This window comes from Lathyrus oleraceus, chromosome 5 (assembly GCF_024323335.1).
Source record: "Lathyrus oleraceus cultivar Zhongwan6 chromosome 5, CAAS_Psat_ZW6_1.0, whole genome shotgun sequence".
Taxonomy (NCBI): domain Eukaryota; kingdom Viridiplantae; phylum Streptophyta; class Magnoliopsida; order Fabales; family Fabaceae; genus Lathyrus; species Lathyrus oleraceus.
Genome location: NC_066583.1, coordinates 441,854,420 through 441,869,588, shown reverse-complemented (window position 1 = coordinate 441,869,588; position 15,169 = coordinate 441,854,420). Strand labels below are relative to the sequence as shown.

The following is a 15,169-nucleotide window of genomic DNA, read 5'->3' as shown; positions in this document are numbered from 1 at the left end:
GCATAGGTTGATTTGATCTTGGGGCTTGATAACTAGGTCTCGGAGGTGTATTATTTTGAATAGGGTTATTGTTTTTATAGGAGAAGTTCGGGTGATTCCTCCATCCAGGGTTATAGGTATTCGAATATGGGTTCCCTTGGGTGTAGTTTACTTGCTCATAGTGGGTTTCATTTAATAGACTGCGTTCTGCAGATTGATGTCCTTTGGTTCCACATATCTCACAATCCGACGAAACTGCGGCTATAGTATTCGGGTTTATGCACATATGCTCGACTTTAAGGGCTAATGCGTCCATTTTAGCTTGCATCATGTCTATAGAGCTTAGTTCATACACTCCTCCTTGGGCTTCCTTCTTCTCAACTGTCGCTCGTTCGACTCCCCATGATTGATGGTTTTGAGCCATATCTTCGATGAAGGCACTAGCTTCAGGATAAGGTTTGTTCATCAGAGCACCGCCTGCGGCAGCGTCGATGGTCATCTTTGTGTTATAATGAAGTCCATTATAGAAGGTTTGAATGATTAACCAATTTTCTAAACCATGATGTGGGCATGCTCGTAACAACTCTTTATATCTCTCCCAAGCTTCGAACAACGATTCTCCTTGGTTTTGGGTAAATCTAGTTATATGGTTTCGAAGAACGGCGGTCTTACTCGGGGGAAAATATCTAGCAAGAAAAACTCTTCTAAGGTTATCCCAAGTCGTAATGGAATTGGGTGGAAGGGAATCTAACCATGATAGGGCTTTATCTCTGAGGGAAAAAGGAAATAATCTTAAACGTATTGCCTCAGGAGAAGCTCCATTGGTTTTAAAAGTATCTGCTAATTGAAGAAATATTTTTAAATGTTGGTTTGGCTTCTCGGTAGCGAGACCCACGAATTGTCTCTGTTGCACTAGTTGCAACAGGGATGGTTTAAGTTCAAAATTATTAGCTGGGATGGTTGGGTTTACTATACTAGAACTAGGTTCTTCGTTTGATGGTTGAGCGAAGTCCTTAAGAGGTCTTTGGTTTTGATCTTCTGCCATAGCTCTCTTAATTCTATGAAAGAATAAACGTGCGCGAGCGTAACGTTCAGGTTCCGCCAGAGGGTATACTAAGCTTAAACTTCCGGTGCTGTGAGTTCTTCGCATTGACCGGTGGGAAATAGCCTAAGTCTAAACGATATAACAACAGGGAAATGAAATTTGACGAAATTGGTCTCCGACAACGGCGCCAAAAACTTGATGCGGTCAATAACTTGATGCGGTGTTCGCAAGTATACGAACGCGTCAGAGTAATATAAAAGATTGTCGAATCCACAGAGACCAAGTGTTAATCTATCGTTATCTATTGTTATGGTGTTTATCAAAGGCAATCAAAATAGGTGTTTTTGGAGTGTACAATGAAAAGTAAAGTGTTAAATAAAGATTAATTAATAAAGACAGGGTCGAATGTAATTCACGTAATCAATTAATAATCCAAGTACTTGCTAATAGAATTACTTATGGGCAGTGTTCCTACTTTGAAAAGAACTAATTTAACAGGAACTGTCGCTTTCGCGTATTCAAAACCGAGTTATACTCCCTAATCAAACCCTCTTATTGTCACTTAAAAAAGGCGCGCATTGCGTTAGAGTAGTAAACCTATTTTTAAGAAATATAGTATCTTGACTAAGTTGAAAAGTATTATAACCTGGATTTCTTAACCAAAAGAGGTCCTCACGAACCAGACTCTAAACTTATAAACGCGTCCGAAAATAGTTTTAAAATCTCTTTTCTTTTTAATGTTAAAAACTCCTAATGAACTAAACAAAGCGCTTTCGCTGTTTTTGAAATAGTTAAAAACAATTAAGTTTAGATAGACGTTGGACGGCTTTCGATCTTACCCAACGGAATTGAAGTGCGGGAAAACTTAAGTTGAAAGTTAAAATAGCCCATAAGTGTTTCTACGAACAATTGTACGGATTATCGGTTCAATTACGATCCTTACATTCTAACCTTATCAATTTAGCTAGACATGGTAAAGTAAAAGTGCATTAAAATAAATAAAAGTAGTGCGAGTGCGGAAAGTAAATAATTTAAAGCGAGTGCGGAAAGTAAATAATTTAAAGCGAGTGCGAGGAAATAAATAAAAGTAAAGCGAGTGCGAGGAAATAAATAAAGTAAACGAGTGCGGGAAAATAAATAAAGTAAAGCGAGTGCGAGGAAATAAATAAAAGTAAAGCGAGTGCGAGGAAATAAATAAAGTAAAGCGAGTGCGAGGAAATAAATAAAGTAAAGCGAGTGCGGGAAAATAAATAAGATAAAGGCAAGTAATAAAAATCTGCTCCAATCGGAGGGTTGAATAAATTGCAAAGCGGAAATGAAAATGGCGGCAGGATTAACTTCCTTCCAAAGTGCTCCAAACTCGATTACAGACTCTATCACAGACTTGATTACACAATTGTGGTAACACTCCAATGCAAAGCGATTACCACTATAAAAACTGAATATATGCCTAAGTGAAACAAATTTGCTTCTGAATTTGCCTCTGTTCTAAGTTTGGATGATTGTAAAAGTGAATTCGCGTTTCTATTTATAAGCAAGTAAAAAGATGGAAATGACTTGGATGCCCTTCAACTTGAAAATAGGAGGGAATCGTTTTTCCTCTTGTGGCGCCCGCCACAAGGCCATGGCGCCCGCCACAAGGCCAAAGTGAGGCGCCTTAGTGGATGTAGTGGAGAACGTGGGAGTTGAGGGAAGTTGAGCTTGGACACGTTATGGCTTGGTCTGTGGCGCCCGCCATTGGGTAGTCCATAAGAACAAAATGCTGAATTTTAGGGTTTTTGGCTCTTTTTCGCTCCTTTTCTCGATCGGGGCTCCGATTAAAGTAAAAACCTGAAAACAAAGAAAAACATAGCAATAACACAACAAAATGATAATAAAATAACTAGAATGCATGTGAAATCGGAGTCGAAAACATGGTAAATTTTAGTGTTATCAATTATCACAGGAGGATTTGTCAGATCACATGACATTTTCGTGACTTGGGTAGCAGTGATGTGTTGCTAGATACCGCTCACTGTTTATTATGTTAAATGCGTGATTTAATATAATTGCCAACGTCGCGAAAACCTACAGGGTCACACACAAAGGACAGATTGATGAGAGATAGAGTAACTAAGGAACACCGTAAGGTACGGTGCACTTAAGTGGAATACGAAATATGGTAAGGTACCAAATACTTAAGTGATTTTGGCATATTATAAGATATGGACCAAAATACACTTAAGTGGGCTTTTTAGCTTGAAGCCCACACAAGTGGTTCTATAAATAGAACCCTTGGGTAGAAGCACACTCACTCAGACTAACACTCAAGTGAAGACTTGGAATTTCGTTTCCCTCTCTCTCTCACTCAAAGCCTTCATTCGTACCAGCTAGCACTGAGATTGAAGGAAGCCGTTCGTCTGGACTGAGTAGAGACGTTGTCATCGTTCAACGTTCGTGATCGCCCCGTGGATCTGTATCCAAGGTTTTGATCGTTACAAGAGATCTGCACCAAAGGTTTGAATCGCCACAAGAGGTAACGATTCTATCACTGATCATGCCCATTCGTAAGGATCACTAAATGGAGAAATTTTTATATTCCGCTGCGCCTTGGATGGCAATTCTCCTTCAGTGGTATCAGAGCCACTTACGAAACCATGAATCTGATAACTGTTTATTTTCTGTATTAATACGATTAAAACAGAATGAATCAAAAATTAAATTGAGATCGATCAAGTCATATATATGATATATGTAATCCTGATGCAAAATACATTATATATGATATAGTGTTCTTGTTTCGTTCATTCAAACACTCAATGGTTGTTTTCCTTTGAGCGATCAATGGTCGTTTGCTTCTTGATCCGACATTAGTATGGTGAAGCAATGACGTGTTGATCAATCATACTGAATCAACAATCGAGATGTGTTTGACGGTCTGAAATTGGTGCATTAGGGTTAGTGACGGCACAAGGGTTGTGTTGTCAGAGAGTTATGTGATTGGGGTTTGACTGCACAAGAGTTGTGCTTTCTAAACACTTTTTGGAACAGTGTTAACCGGTTAACGCATATGGTTAACCGGTTAACGCATATGGTTAACCGGTTAACGCAATACAAAATAAAAATTTAAGGTTTTCAAACAGTGTTAACCGGTTAACGCATTTGGTTAACCGGTTAACGCAAGACGGAAAACAGTTTTCCAAGAGTTTTTCAAACAGTGTTAACCGGTTAACGCATTTGGTTAACCGGTTAACGCAAGGCAGAAAATAATTTTTAACAGATTTCAAACAGTGTTAACCGGTTAACGCATATGGTTAACCGGTTAACGCCAGGCAAAATTCACCCGCTCGGCTAACTCAGTGCTTTAGAGTATCAAGTGTTGATGCGAAAAGCGATGTCGATTTTAAATGAATTGTTCATTAAAATGTGGTGATCGGTCGTCGAGATTTAATTTAATTTTATTAATTAAAGGATTAATAATAATTATAAAGTGTTTATTATTGTCTTGTGGTGATCGGTTATGACCTTAGTTTTCCTTTATTTTGTTTTGGGTTTTAAAATACGACCTGCGTGTCGTGCCTCTCTTTTAACCTCTCAATGTAACTTCTTTTCTCATCTCACTCCCTCGTATGTAAAACAAGTTTCTTTATGTAATGTAATGATATAGAGAAAGCAAAGAAGTCAGTGCCAAAGGAGGACAACCTTGAAGATCTTGCTTGGAGAAGCTTAGATCGTTATTAGGTTAGCTTAGGTTCTCTCATTGGCTTGAGAGAACAATTGCGCTAGGGGCCATAACTGCTTCATTATGTATGTATGTATGTATGTATGTTGATGCATGTGAATGTATGTTGATGCATGTGAGAGGCGATTTATATGATAAATAAGCCGGTGAGATCAGAAAAATTGCAATTCCCTCAAATTAAATATTAAGTTTATGCTTTCCAAGCTTTAACACTCATCAAGACTAGTATCGGATAATGTAGGTTTCGCCTACGCGAGGTGCATGTTATGTAATTAGTAAGGTGCGATGGGATAATTATAATATCCAACTGTTAAAACAATGGGTCAAACTTAACTAAACAAATTATAATAAGATTATATATGTTTAGAAGCAAGAGTTAGGAATAATCCATATGATGGATTGGAATAAGGAGTTATTCGCCCAACCGAAATTTTCGAGAGTTGTATGAGATACAATTGGAAGGAGTCCCTACCTAAATAACTTAGTTTTGTGTAATCCGCCTACGTGGACTTAGAACGAAGTGAAACATGGATCTCGACCCACTAGAAAATCTTCCAACGGGATTTTCCGAATCAAATGATGAGGGTCATTTGTTTTGAGTAAAATAGTGGGAGAATATTTAATTAAAGGCCTAATTAAATATGTCAATGATACTTATATTTTCATTAATTCTTATGTAGATTACCATGATAACAAACACCTCTAACAACATCTTGCGATCGATCCTTGACAAAGAAAAACTGTCTGGGACAAATTTTCTGGATTGGCACCGAAACCTGAGGATTGTCCTCAAACATGATAAAAAGCTGTATGTCTTGGAGACACCTGTTCCTGAAGAGGAACCTCCTAGTTCTGCACCTAAGGCAGAAAGAGATGCTTATAAGAAGCATGTCGATGATGCCAATGAGACTGCTTGTCTCATGCTAGCTACCATGAACTCAGAATTGCAAAAGCAACATGAGAACATGTCAGCGTTCGATATGATTGAACACCTGAAGATGCTCTATCAAGAGCAAGCAAGTCATGAGAGGTTTGAAGTTTCAAAAGCCCTTTTTCAAAGCAAGTTAGCTGAGGGAGCCCCTGTAGGTTCCCATGTGCTCAAAATGATTGGGTATGTGGAAAACCTTGAGAGATTAGGTTTTCCCCTCGAAAAGGAACTTGCGACTGATTTGATCTTGCAATCGTTGCCAGATAGATTCAGTCAATTTCTCCTAAATTTCAATATGATTGATATGGACAAATCTCTTCCTGAACTGCTCGCCATGTTAAGAACTGCCGAGCAGAATCTGAAGTCAAAAGGGAAGTCCATTCTGATGATCGGAAATGGAAAGAGACAGAACAAAAGGCCCACTAAGCAAGGTGATAAAGGGAAAGGCAAGGAAGTTGCCAAACCCAAACCCACCATTGCTACTTTAAAGCCTAGTGGAGGCATAGCAAAAGCAGGCACCTGCTTCCATTGCGGTAAGACCGGACACTAGAAGAGAAACTGCCCAAAGTACCTGGAAGATAAAAAGAATGGAGTTAGAGACTTCAACTTCAGGTATTTTTGTTATTGAAATTAATTTATCCACTTCTGCATCATGGGTATTAGATACTGGATGCGGTTCTCACGTTTGTACAAATGTGCAGGGACTAAAAAGGAGTAGAAAATTGGCAAAAGGTGAAGTCGACCTACGAGTTGGCAATAGAGCAAAGGTTGCTGCTTTAGCCGTAGGAACTTATGTATTGACTTTACCTAGTGGTTTAATAATTCAGTTAGAGAACTGTTATTATGTACCTGCAATTAGCAGGAATATTATTTCCGTTTCTTGTTTGGATAAGTTTGGTTTTTCATTTATAATAAAGAACAATTGTTGCTCAATTTATTTGAATGATATATTCTATGCTAGTGCACAAATGAACAATGGACTATATGTCCTTGATCTTGAAATGCCTATTTATAACATTAATACTAAAAGGATGAAACCTAATGAGTTAAATCCAACTTACCTCTGGCATTGTCGATTAGGCCACATAAATGAGAAACGCATTTCCAAAATCCATAAAGATGGACTCTTGGACTCTTTTGATTATGAATCATATGAGACGTGCAGATCTTGTTTAATTGGAAAGGTGACAAAGTCTCCATTCACAGGAAAAGGTGAAAGAGCTAATGATCTTTTGGCCCTCATACATACTGATGTATGTGGACCACTGAACATACCAGCCAGAGGAGGTTTTAAGTACTTCATCACATTCACTGATGATGATTTCAATAGATATGGTTATGTGTATTTAATGAAACACAAATCAGAGTCCTTTGAAAAGTTCAAGGAATTCAAGAATGAAGTACAAAACCAACTAGGTAAGAATATTAAAACTCTTCGATCAGATCGAGGTGCCCTTTCTTTTTTTCTTCTTCTTTCCCTAGTGAGTATTTAAGCCTAGAGTTTGATGACCATCTGAAAGAGTGTGGGATCCTATCCCAACTTACTCGTCCTGGAACACCCCAATGGAGTGGTGTATCTGAGAGAAGAAATCGAACCCTGTTGGACATGGTCTGATCCATGATGAGTCACGCCGATCTTCCAAACTCCTTTTGGGGACATGCACTGTTGACAACAGCTTACACACTTAACCGTGTTCCATCCAAAAAGGTTGAAAAGACACCATATGAGATATGGAGTGGAAAGAAACCACATATGTCTTACATGAAGATTTGGGGTTGCGAAGTTTATGTGAAACGACAAATTTCAACTATGCTTGAGCCCGAATCTGACAAATGCTTATTTGTGGGGTATCCTAAAGAAACAAGAGGGTATTACTTCTACAATCCTTCTGAGGGCAAAGTGTTTGTCGCTCGAACTGGAGTTTTCCTAGAAAGGGATTTTATTTCCAAAGGAATCAGTGGGAGGAAAGTAGAGCTTGAAGAAATTCAAGAATCACAAAGCATCGATACACCTATGGAAGAATTAGAGCAGGAAACACAAGAAGTTGTGGAAGAGCAACCTGCTAAAGTAGAACAAGACCAGCGTAGGTCAAGCAGAATACGTCACCTACCTGAGAGATATGGATATCTCATAACAGATCAAGGTGATGTATTACTCATGGATCAAGATGAGCCTGTGACCTACCAAGAGGCCATAACTGGTCCCGAGTCTGAGAAGTGGCTAGAAGCCATGAAATCTGAAATGGATTCCATGTACACAAACCAAGTTTGGACCTTGGTAGAGCCTCCTGTAGGAAGTAACCCTATAGGATGTAAGTGGGTCTTCAAAAAGAAGACTGACATGGATGGTAAGGTACATACCTATAAGGCAAGACTGGTTGCAAAAGGATATAAACAAATTCATGGGGTTGACTATGACGAAACCTTTTCACCAGTTGCAATGCTTAAATCTGTTCGGATTTTACTTGCTATTGCTGCATATCATGATTATGAAATATGGCAGATGGATGTCAAAACTGCTTTCCTTAATGGGAATCTTCTTGAGGATGTGTACATGACACAACCTGAAGGATTTGACATACCAGAAGAAGCCCAAAAGATATGTAAGTTACAAAGATCAATCTATGGATTGAAGCAAGCTTCCAGAAGCTGGAATCTTCGTTTTGATGAAACAGTAAAACAATACGGATTCATCAAAAACAAAGATGAACCTTGTGTCTACAAGAAGGTTAGTGGGAGCATGATCGTTTTCCTGGTGTTATATGTAGATGACATATTACTCATTGGAAACGATGTCCCTACCCTGCAACAAGTAAAGTCTTGGTTGGGGAAATGCTTTTCTATGAAGGACCTAGGTGAAGCAACCTATATATTAGGAATCAGAACCTATAGAGATAGATCATAAAAATTGCTTGGCCTAAGTCAGAGTACGTACATAGACAAAGTGCTGAGACGCTTTAATATGCATGATTCCAAGAAAGGATTCATACATATGCAACATGGCCCCTGTCTATCAAAAACACAATCCCCTTCAACTAAGGAAGAAAGGGATCGCATGAATAAGATTCCATATGCATCTGCAATAGGATCTATCATGTATGCCATGTTATATACTCGATCAGATGTCTCGTATGCTTTAGTGCAACGAGTGGGTACCAATCTGATCCTGGTGATGCCCATTGGGTAGCTGTCAAGAATATCCTTAAGTACTTGAGAAGGACTAAGGACTCATTCTTGATATACGGAGGTCAGGAAGAGTTGGCTGTAATTGGTTACACCGATGCTAGCTTCCAGACAGATAAGGATGACTTTAGATCGCAATCTGGTTATGTGTTTTGCTTGAACGGTGGCGCTGTGAGCTGGAAAAGTTCAAAGCAAGATACAGTTGCTGATTCTACAACCGAGGCCGAGTATATTGCTGCCTCAAGTGCAGCAAAGGGAGCTGTTTGGATCAAAAAGTTCATTAGTGAACTTGACATAGTTCCTAGCATTGTGGATCCCATTGGTCTCTATTGTGATAACAATGGTGCTATCGCACAAGCTAAGGAGCCTAGATCTCACCAACGATCCAAACACATACTCAGGCGTTATCACCTCATTCGAGAGATAATAGATAGAGGAGATGTGAAAATATGTAAAGTACCAACACTTGACAATATTGATGACCCACTAACAAAGCCTCTTGCGCAGCAGAAGCATGATGGCCATACTAGATCAATGTGCATTAGGGGTATGCCTGATTGGCTCTAGTGCTAGTGGGAGATTGTTGGTGTAAGCCCTAGAGGCCAATACTTTTGGTACTTGTATCGAATTATTTATAAATAATAAAAGGCTTTTTCTTTATTATGTTTATTTAATAAAGTCCCTGGAATAGATAGTCCGTTTAATGTATCAAGTATGACTTAATCATGAGATCACATTAAACATAAGAACATTATTCTTAAAGTATCCGTAGTCGAGCTTTATTGTGAAGTGGGATAACATTAAAGCATGAAGACTATTATGTTTGTAGACTGATGATCGCATCTCATGGATCATGGATAAGGAGTTATCAAGTCTTAAACATAGGTATGAATATTAAGAGTAATATTTATACCGGATTGACCCGCTATGAGAATACTATATAGAAAGTTATGCAAAGTGTCATAAGTTATTCTCATGGTGATAATGATGTATACCACTCTTCGACCTGAAACCACTATGGATCCTAGATGTAAAGTCGAGTGCTTTATTGTTGATCCATCATTGTCCGTAACTGGATAACCATAAAGACAGTTGATGGGTACTCCACAAAGCATGCTGAGGGACATGAGTGTCCTAGATGGAATTTGCCCATCCTGCATATTAGGATAAATGTCTATGGGCCCAATATTGAACTGGACAAGGATGACACGGTCTATACCTTGTGTTCAATATAGACATAAGGGCAAAGGGGTAATTATACACATAATTATTATCACAGGAGGATTTGTCAGATCACATGACATTTTCGTGACTTGGGTAGCAGTGATGTGTTGCTAGATACCGCTCACTGTTTATTATGTTAAATGCGTGATTTATATAATTGCCAACGTCGCGAAAACCTACAGGGTCATACACAAAGGACGAATTGATGAGAGATAGAGTAACTAAGGAACACCGTAAGGTACGATGCACTTAAGTGGAATACGAAATATGGTAAGGTACCAAATACTTAAGTGATTTTGGCATATTATAAGATATGGACCAAAATACACTTAAGTGGGCTTTTTAGCTTGAAGCCCACACAAGTGGTTCTATAAATAGAACCCTTGGGTAGAAGCACACTCACTCAGACTAACACTCAAGTGAAGACTTGGAATTTCGTTTCCCTCTCTCTCTCACTCAAAGCCTTCATTCGTACCAGCTAGCACTGAGATTGAAGGAACCCGTTCGTGTGGACTGAGTAGAGACGTTGTCATCGTTCAACGTTCGTGATCGCCCCGTGGATCTGTATCCAAGGTTTTGATCGTTACAAGAGATCTGCACCAAGGTTTGAATCGCCACAAGAGGTAACGATTCTATCACTGATCATGCCCATTCGTAAGGATCACTAAATGGAGAAATTTTTATATTCCGCTGCGCCTTGGATGGCAATTCTCCTTCATAATGTACATAATAATAACAAAAACCCTAAAAAACTTTTGAGTGGACTGTTGGCTTGATCTTGGACAAATGGACTTAGAATCTAGGCAACCTTCCTATGCTAATGGACTTGGCCAATGCTAACTTGTTGAAGAACCAAGTACTTGCAATTTGAAATTCATCTGATACATCTATGAAGACCTCTCTAGATCCATCTGCGACATGATCATTGTGAAGCTGTTATTTTGAACCTGTGACTTGTGGAATTCATTTGTTACATGGGCTATTTTTGAAGAAGATCATGGAATAGATAAGCTTGGATGAGGCCATCTTTATTTGATGCCTTTTCTCTTCAGGATAATATAATTATGCATTTGTGTGTTGCTTGATCCTAAAAGTCCAAGGGAATTCTGGGTTTCTATTGACATTTTTGTCTATTGGATTGCTACCCATTTGGTCAGATCTTTTTAACTTTAAACTTTTAAATTTTGTGCATAAGGTAGTCTCTTCATCTTCTCCCCATTTCTTTAATTTCAAAATATCCCTCCATTTTTCAAAAATCTTCTTTGTGTGAACTATTTTTGTTCTAAACTTTGACCACTTTTGCAAAAAGATAGAAACTTTGGCCTTATGCCATTGCATTTTCAAACTTATTTTCTTAAATCAAACTTGTGAATAAACTTAACTATACTTGACTTAAACTTTCAAAAAGCCAAAAAGAACTAACTCATTCAAACCATTTTAGGCCTTTGTGCCTTTCAAACTTAAATTTTGTTAAAATCAATGCATCCATTTTGAAATTTGTAGCACGAACTACGAGGTTTTGATCCCTAATTTTTTATGTTGGTACGTAGGCACAAGTCCGAAGGTCTTGTCAAACACAAAATATAATTAATGAATTCTTTTCTCATCCCCTCATTCTATTTGTTTGTAAACATCACTTTGTATAAAATACATATGCACACAAAAAGGGCTCCCTAGGAGTACCTAGGATACTTTGGGTGCTAACACCTTCCCTCTGTGTAACCAACCCCTTACCTGTGATCTTTGACTTTTATTAGTTTTTATTTGAAAACTTCTTACTTATTGGGTTTTGTTCGTACTTTTTCCCTTTTCCCTTGGAAACAATAAAAGCACGGTGGCAACTCTTGTTAATTGATCTCTAGCTTGTCAATAGCTTGATGATCATGAATTTCCCGCTACAATCAGGTGAGGATCACATAACTTAGAGGGAACAACATTTTTCATACATTTCGTAATCTTTTCTTCTTTTAAGCCTGAGATCATACACTTATTTGCATTGACTTCTTGCGTAGCGTGTGCTTAGGATGATGCTGATTGCTAGATAAACTACTTAAGGAAATATTAAAGGATAGAATTTAAGGCTATGGCATGACAAGTACTCAAATCGATCTTATATTTGGGAGATTAAAGGTGTTAGAACGATACCGATCTTATAAAGTTTTTCCAAATCTCTACAATTCAACCTCAGTTTTTTTTCATAATTTAGAATTTTCAAAAGATGTATTGTATCTCTAAGTCTAGATTTTTGCAAAAAATTGTGTATGGCTTGAGAAAATAGGAGAATTAGTAAATAACGGAAACCACGCATAAAGACTCGACAGCACATTGATATTTAACTCGACTGACACTTTAACAAAAAATAACAAAAGGAAATAACAATAACAATAATTTAAATCTACCTAGAAAATGATAAATAAAAGCGGTGTTGTTATTAAGGGTTTATTGTTTTGGTTAAATTTGTTTAAGGGGGTGAGGGTTGGTTTGGTTTTTTGTGGGTTGTTTTTAATAAGGGTGGTGTTTGTTTAAAAGCTTCCTCCCCCATACTTAAACCTTACATTGTCCCCAATTCAACGACATAAGATAGGAAAGAAAGGTAGAACCTGGGTATCCTACTACTGGCACCTTCTGCCATGTGTATGTGCATATCCACCGTTTCTTGGATGGTGAGGTGGCGTGTAGTTTTGGAGATATTTCACACGCATTGTCAATGTTGCCATTTCATCGATCAAGCCAGACATGTTATGTTCGGTTCTGAAGGTGTAGTCATGCTAATCATGCTGCATTTGGCGAAGGATTTGCATCATTTCAGTTTGCTGAGCTTCCATGTTTTGGATTTGTAGGCCGTGTTGAGCGTCTAATTCGCTACGCCACAGCAGTTCAACATAGATCTCATCAAGAGTGGATGGTGCCACATTTCTTCTTCTAGGTCTTTGACTGGAAGATGTACCTGCAACATTTTCAAAGGACATGTGTGTGGTGTGTGGGTCAGTAGCAGGAGCAGTTTGCTCCGGAATATGATCCTCATCGGTGTCCTCGCCAGCAGCTACATTCTCAGGAATGTGTTCGGGGACTTGGTTAGGCACTAGATCATTAGTATAACAATAATTATTCGGGTTGCGCACATATGTGCGGTTTGGATTTGGGAGGATAAAATCTTGTAACACATTATTTGCAATTATTAAATTAAATTTACTGTCACTCTTGTTTTTACTAGTTTCATGCTCCTTGCCATGTCAGTGTCAATGGCATGATGCGGGGGCGGGGTTAGCCTGGAGAATTTTTCTTCAAGTCCTAGGACTCTGGCTATGGAGGTTATTAAACCTCCAAAAATAATCGGCCCTCGCTTCGCATTGACAATGTCATGCATGTGTGCTAGCATAAAAGGGACGGTATTGAGTCGACTTTGAGTAAAACACAAAAAACGTTTATGCTCCCCTAGAACATTGCACACAATCCACATCATAAAACACATAAACAATCTAGATTGTTTATGTGTTTTATGATGTGGATTGTGTGCAATGTTCTAGGGGAGCATAAACGTTTTTTGTGTTTTACTCAAAGTCGACTCAATTCCAATTGAAAGCTTGACAAACATCAAAACGGGGGAGAATGTTGTTACATGTCCGTAATACATTCAGGGGGAGCACCCCAATACAATTAAATTTTTGCTTGTCTTATTGCTTTCATTTTAATTTACTTTCGATTATTTGAGTCTCCTTCATGATTGCACCTTTTGGATCAAGTTTTGAAATGATTCGTTTTTAGCATGCATAAATCATTGGTTAGGTTTGAACTTGATCATGATGCTTTTAATAAATTGCATGTGTCAGTGGAATAAGAACCATATATGTTATTTATTCAAGTTAGGTGGAAATAAAATCTCAAAGTCTTTTGAAAATTTTGAAAAAATGGGATTTTGGGTGTTTTATTCTAATCAAGCACAAATCCTAATTCGAATCATTTTGGACAGAGGCAAACCATAAATTTTTAGACAATTTGATTTGAATCAAATTTTACACATGATCCGAATCATCAAACTCTGGGTCACCTCTGTCACAATTGATTCGAATCAAGCTTTACACCTGATTCGGATAATACAATTTTCCATAATTTTTTAGTTGGCTCAACTTGTTTGATTCGAATCAAAATTAACACATGATTCTAATCTCAGTGTCTTTTATTCAAATCACACTTTCCTCTTGATTCGAATCAACTAAAAATGGGTCAAAAATTCTGTTTTTCTTTTATTCCACTTCACTTGTTCATTTGATTCAAATCATGAAATGCTCTTGATTCGAATCTAATTAACTTTTTCGACCATATTTTGTGTTTAATCTCAAGCACATATAAAACCTTTTTGTCATCATGTCTCAAGTAAATAATTAACAAATTGATATTCATTTTTGTGTGATTTTGCGAGAAAAATTACCCAATATTTTTTAAAGTTCAAGTTATTGCAATGAAATTTTTACATCTTCAACTTCAATTTGATTCAGATATTGATAAAGAGAGATTTATAATTGATTGAAGGAGACGCGCTCTTGAAACTAATCTTTCTTGAAGATTTGGTTGAGATTTTCAGGTAGTTTTAAAGATTAAGGTGATTGTCAATGGTGCTGACAAATTCCATTGAAAAGAAGCAGGTTCTTCTCTGCAGATTGCCTTGGTAGTGATCGTGTGGAAGGCAACAGACAAGAAAAAGTTGTTCTCAAATCTTCAAACAATTTATCGCTCAAGGAATCGGTAGGATCAAGGAGTTTATTGCTACACATGAAGGCTTAGAGCAAATTGGTAATATTGGAAGATTCAAGAAGCGTTAATCGAGTTAAGATTATGCAGAAGAGATTGAAATTATGTTGTATACAAGTCAAGATCCAGATAGGAGATTTTAGTATTCTTGCAAATATTTGTCAAATAAAAAGGAAGGGTACACGTTTCAATGGGAAACCATTGAAGAGTGCACGTAGGCAAAACGAGGACGAACGCTGAAACACTATAAATCTTGGTGTCATATCTCTCTCTTACTTTTGTATTTAATTTTCGTAGTATTTACATGCTTAGGTATTTCAATTCTAGCGTAGTTTATCGT

General features: G+C 37.7%; 1 non-coding gene across 1 annotated transcript; it reads left to right on the top strand.

Moving 5' to 3' along the window:
* Positions 1 to 533: 533 nt before the first annotated feature.
* On the top strand, positions 534 to 640 carry LOC127088519 (small nucleolar RNA R71). The gene has a single exon (XR_007790352.1). It is a non-coding gene; the product is annotated as a small nucleolar RNA R71 (small nucleolar RNA).
* The last annotated feature ends 14,529 nt before the right edge of the window (positions 641 to 15,169 follow it).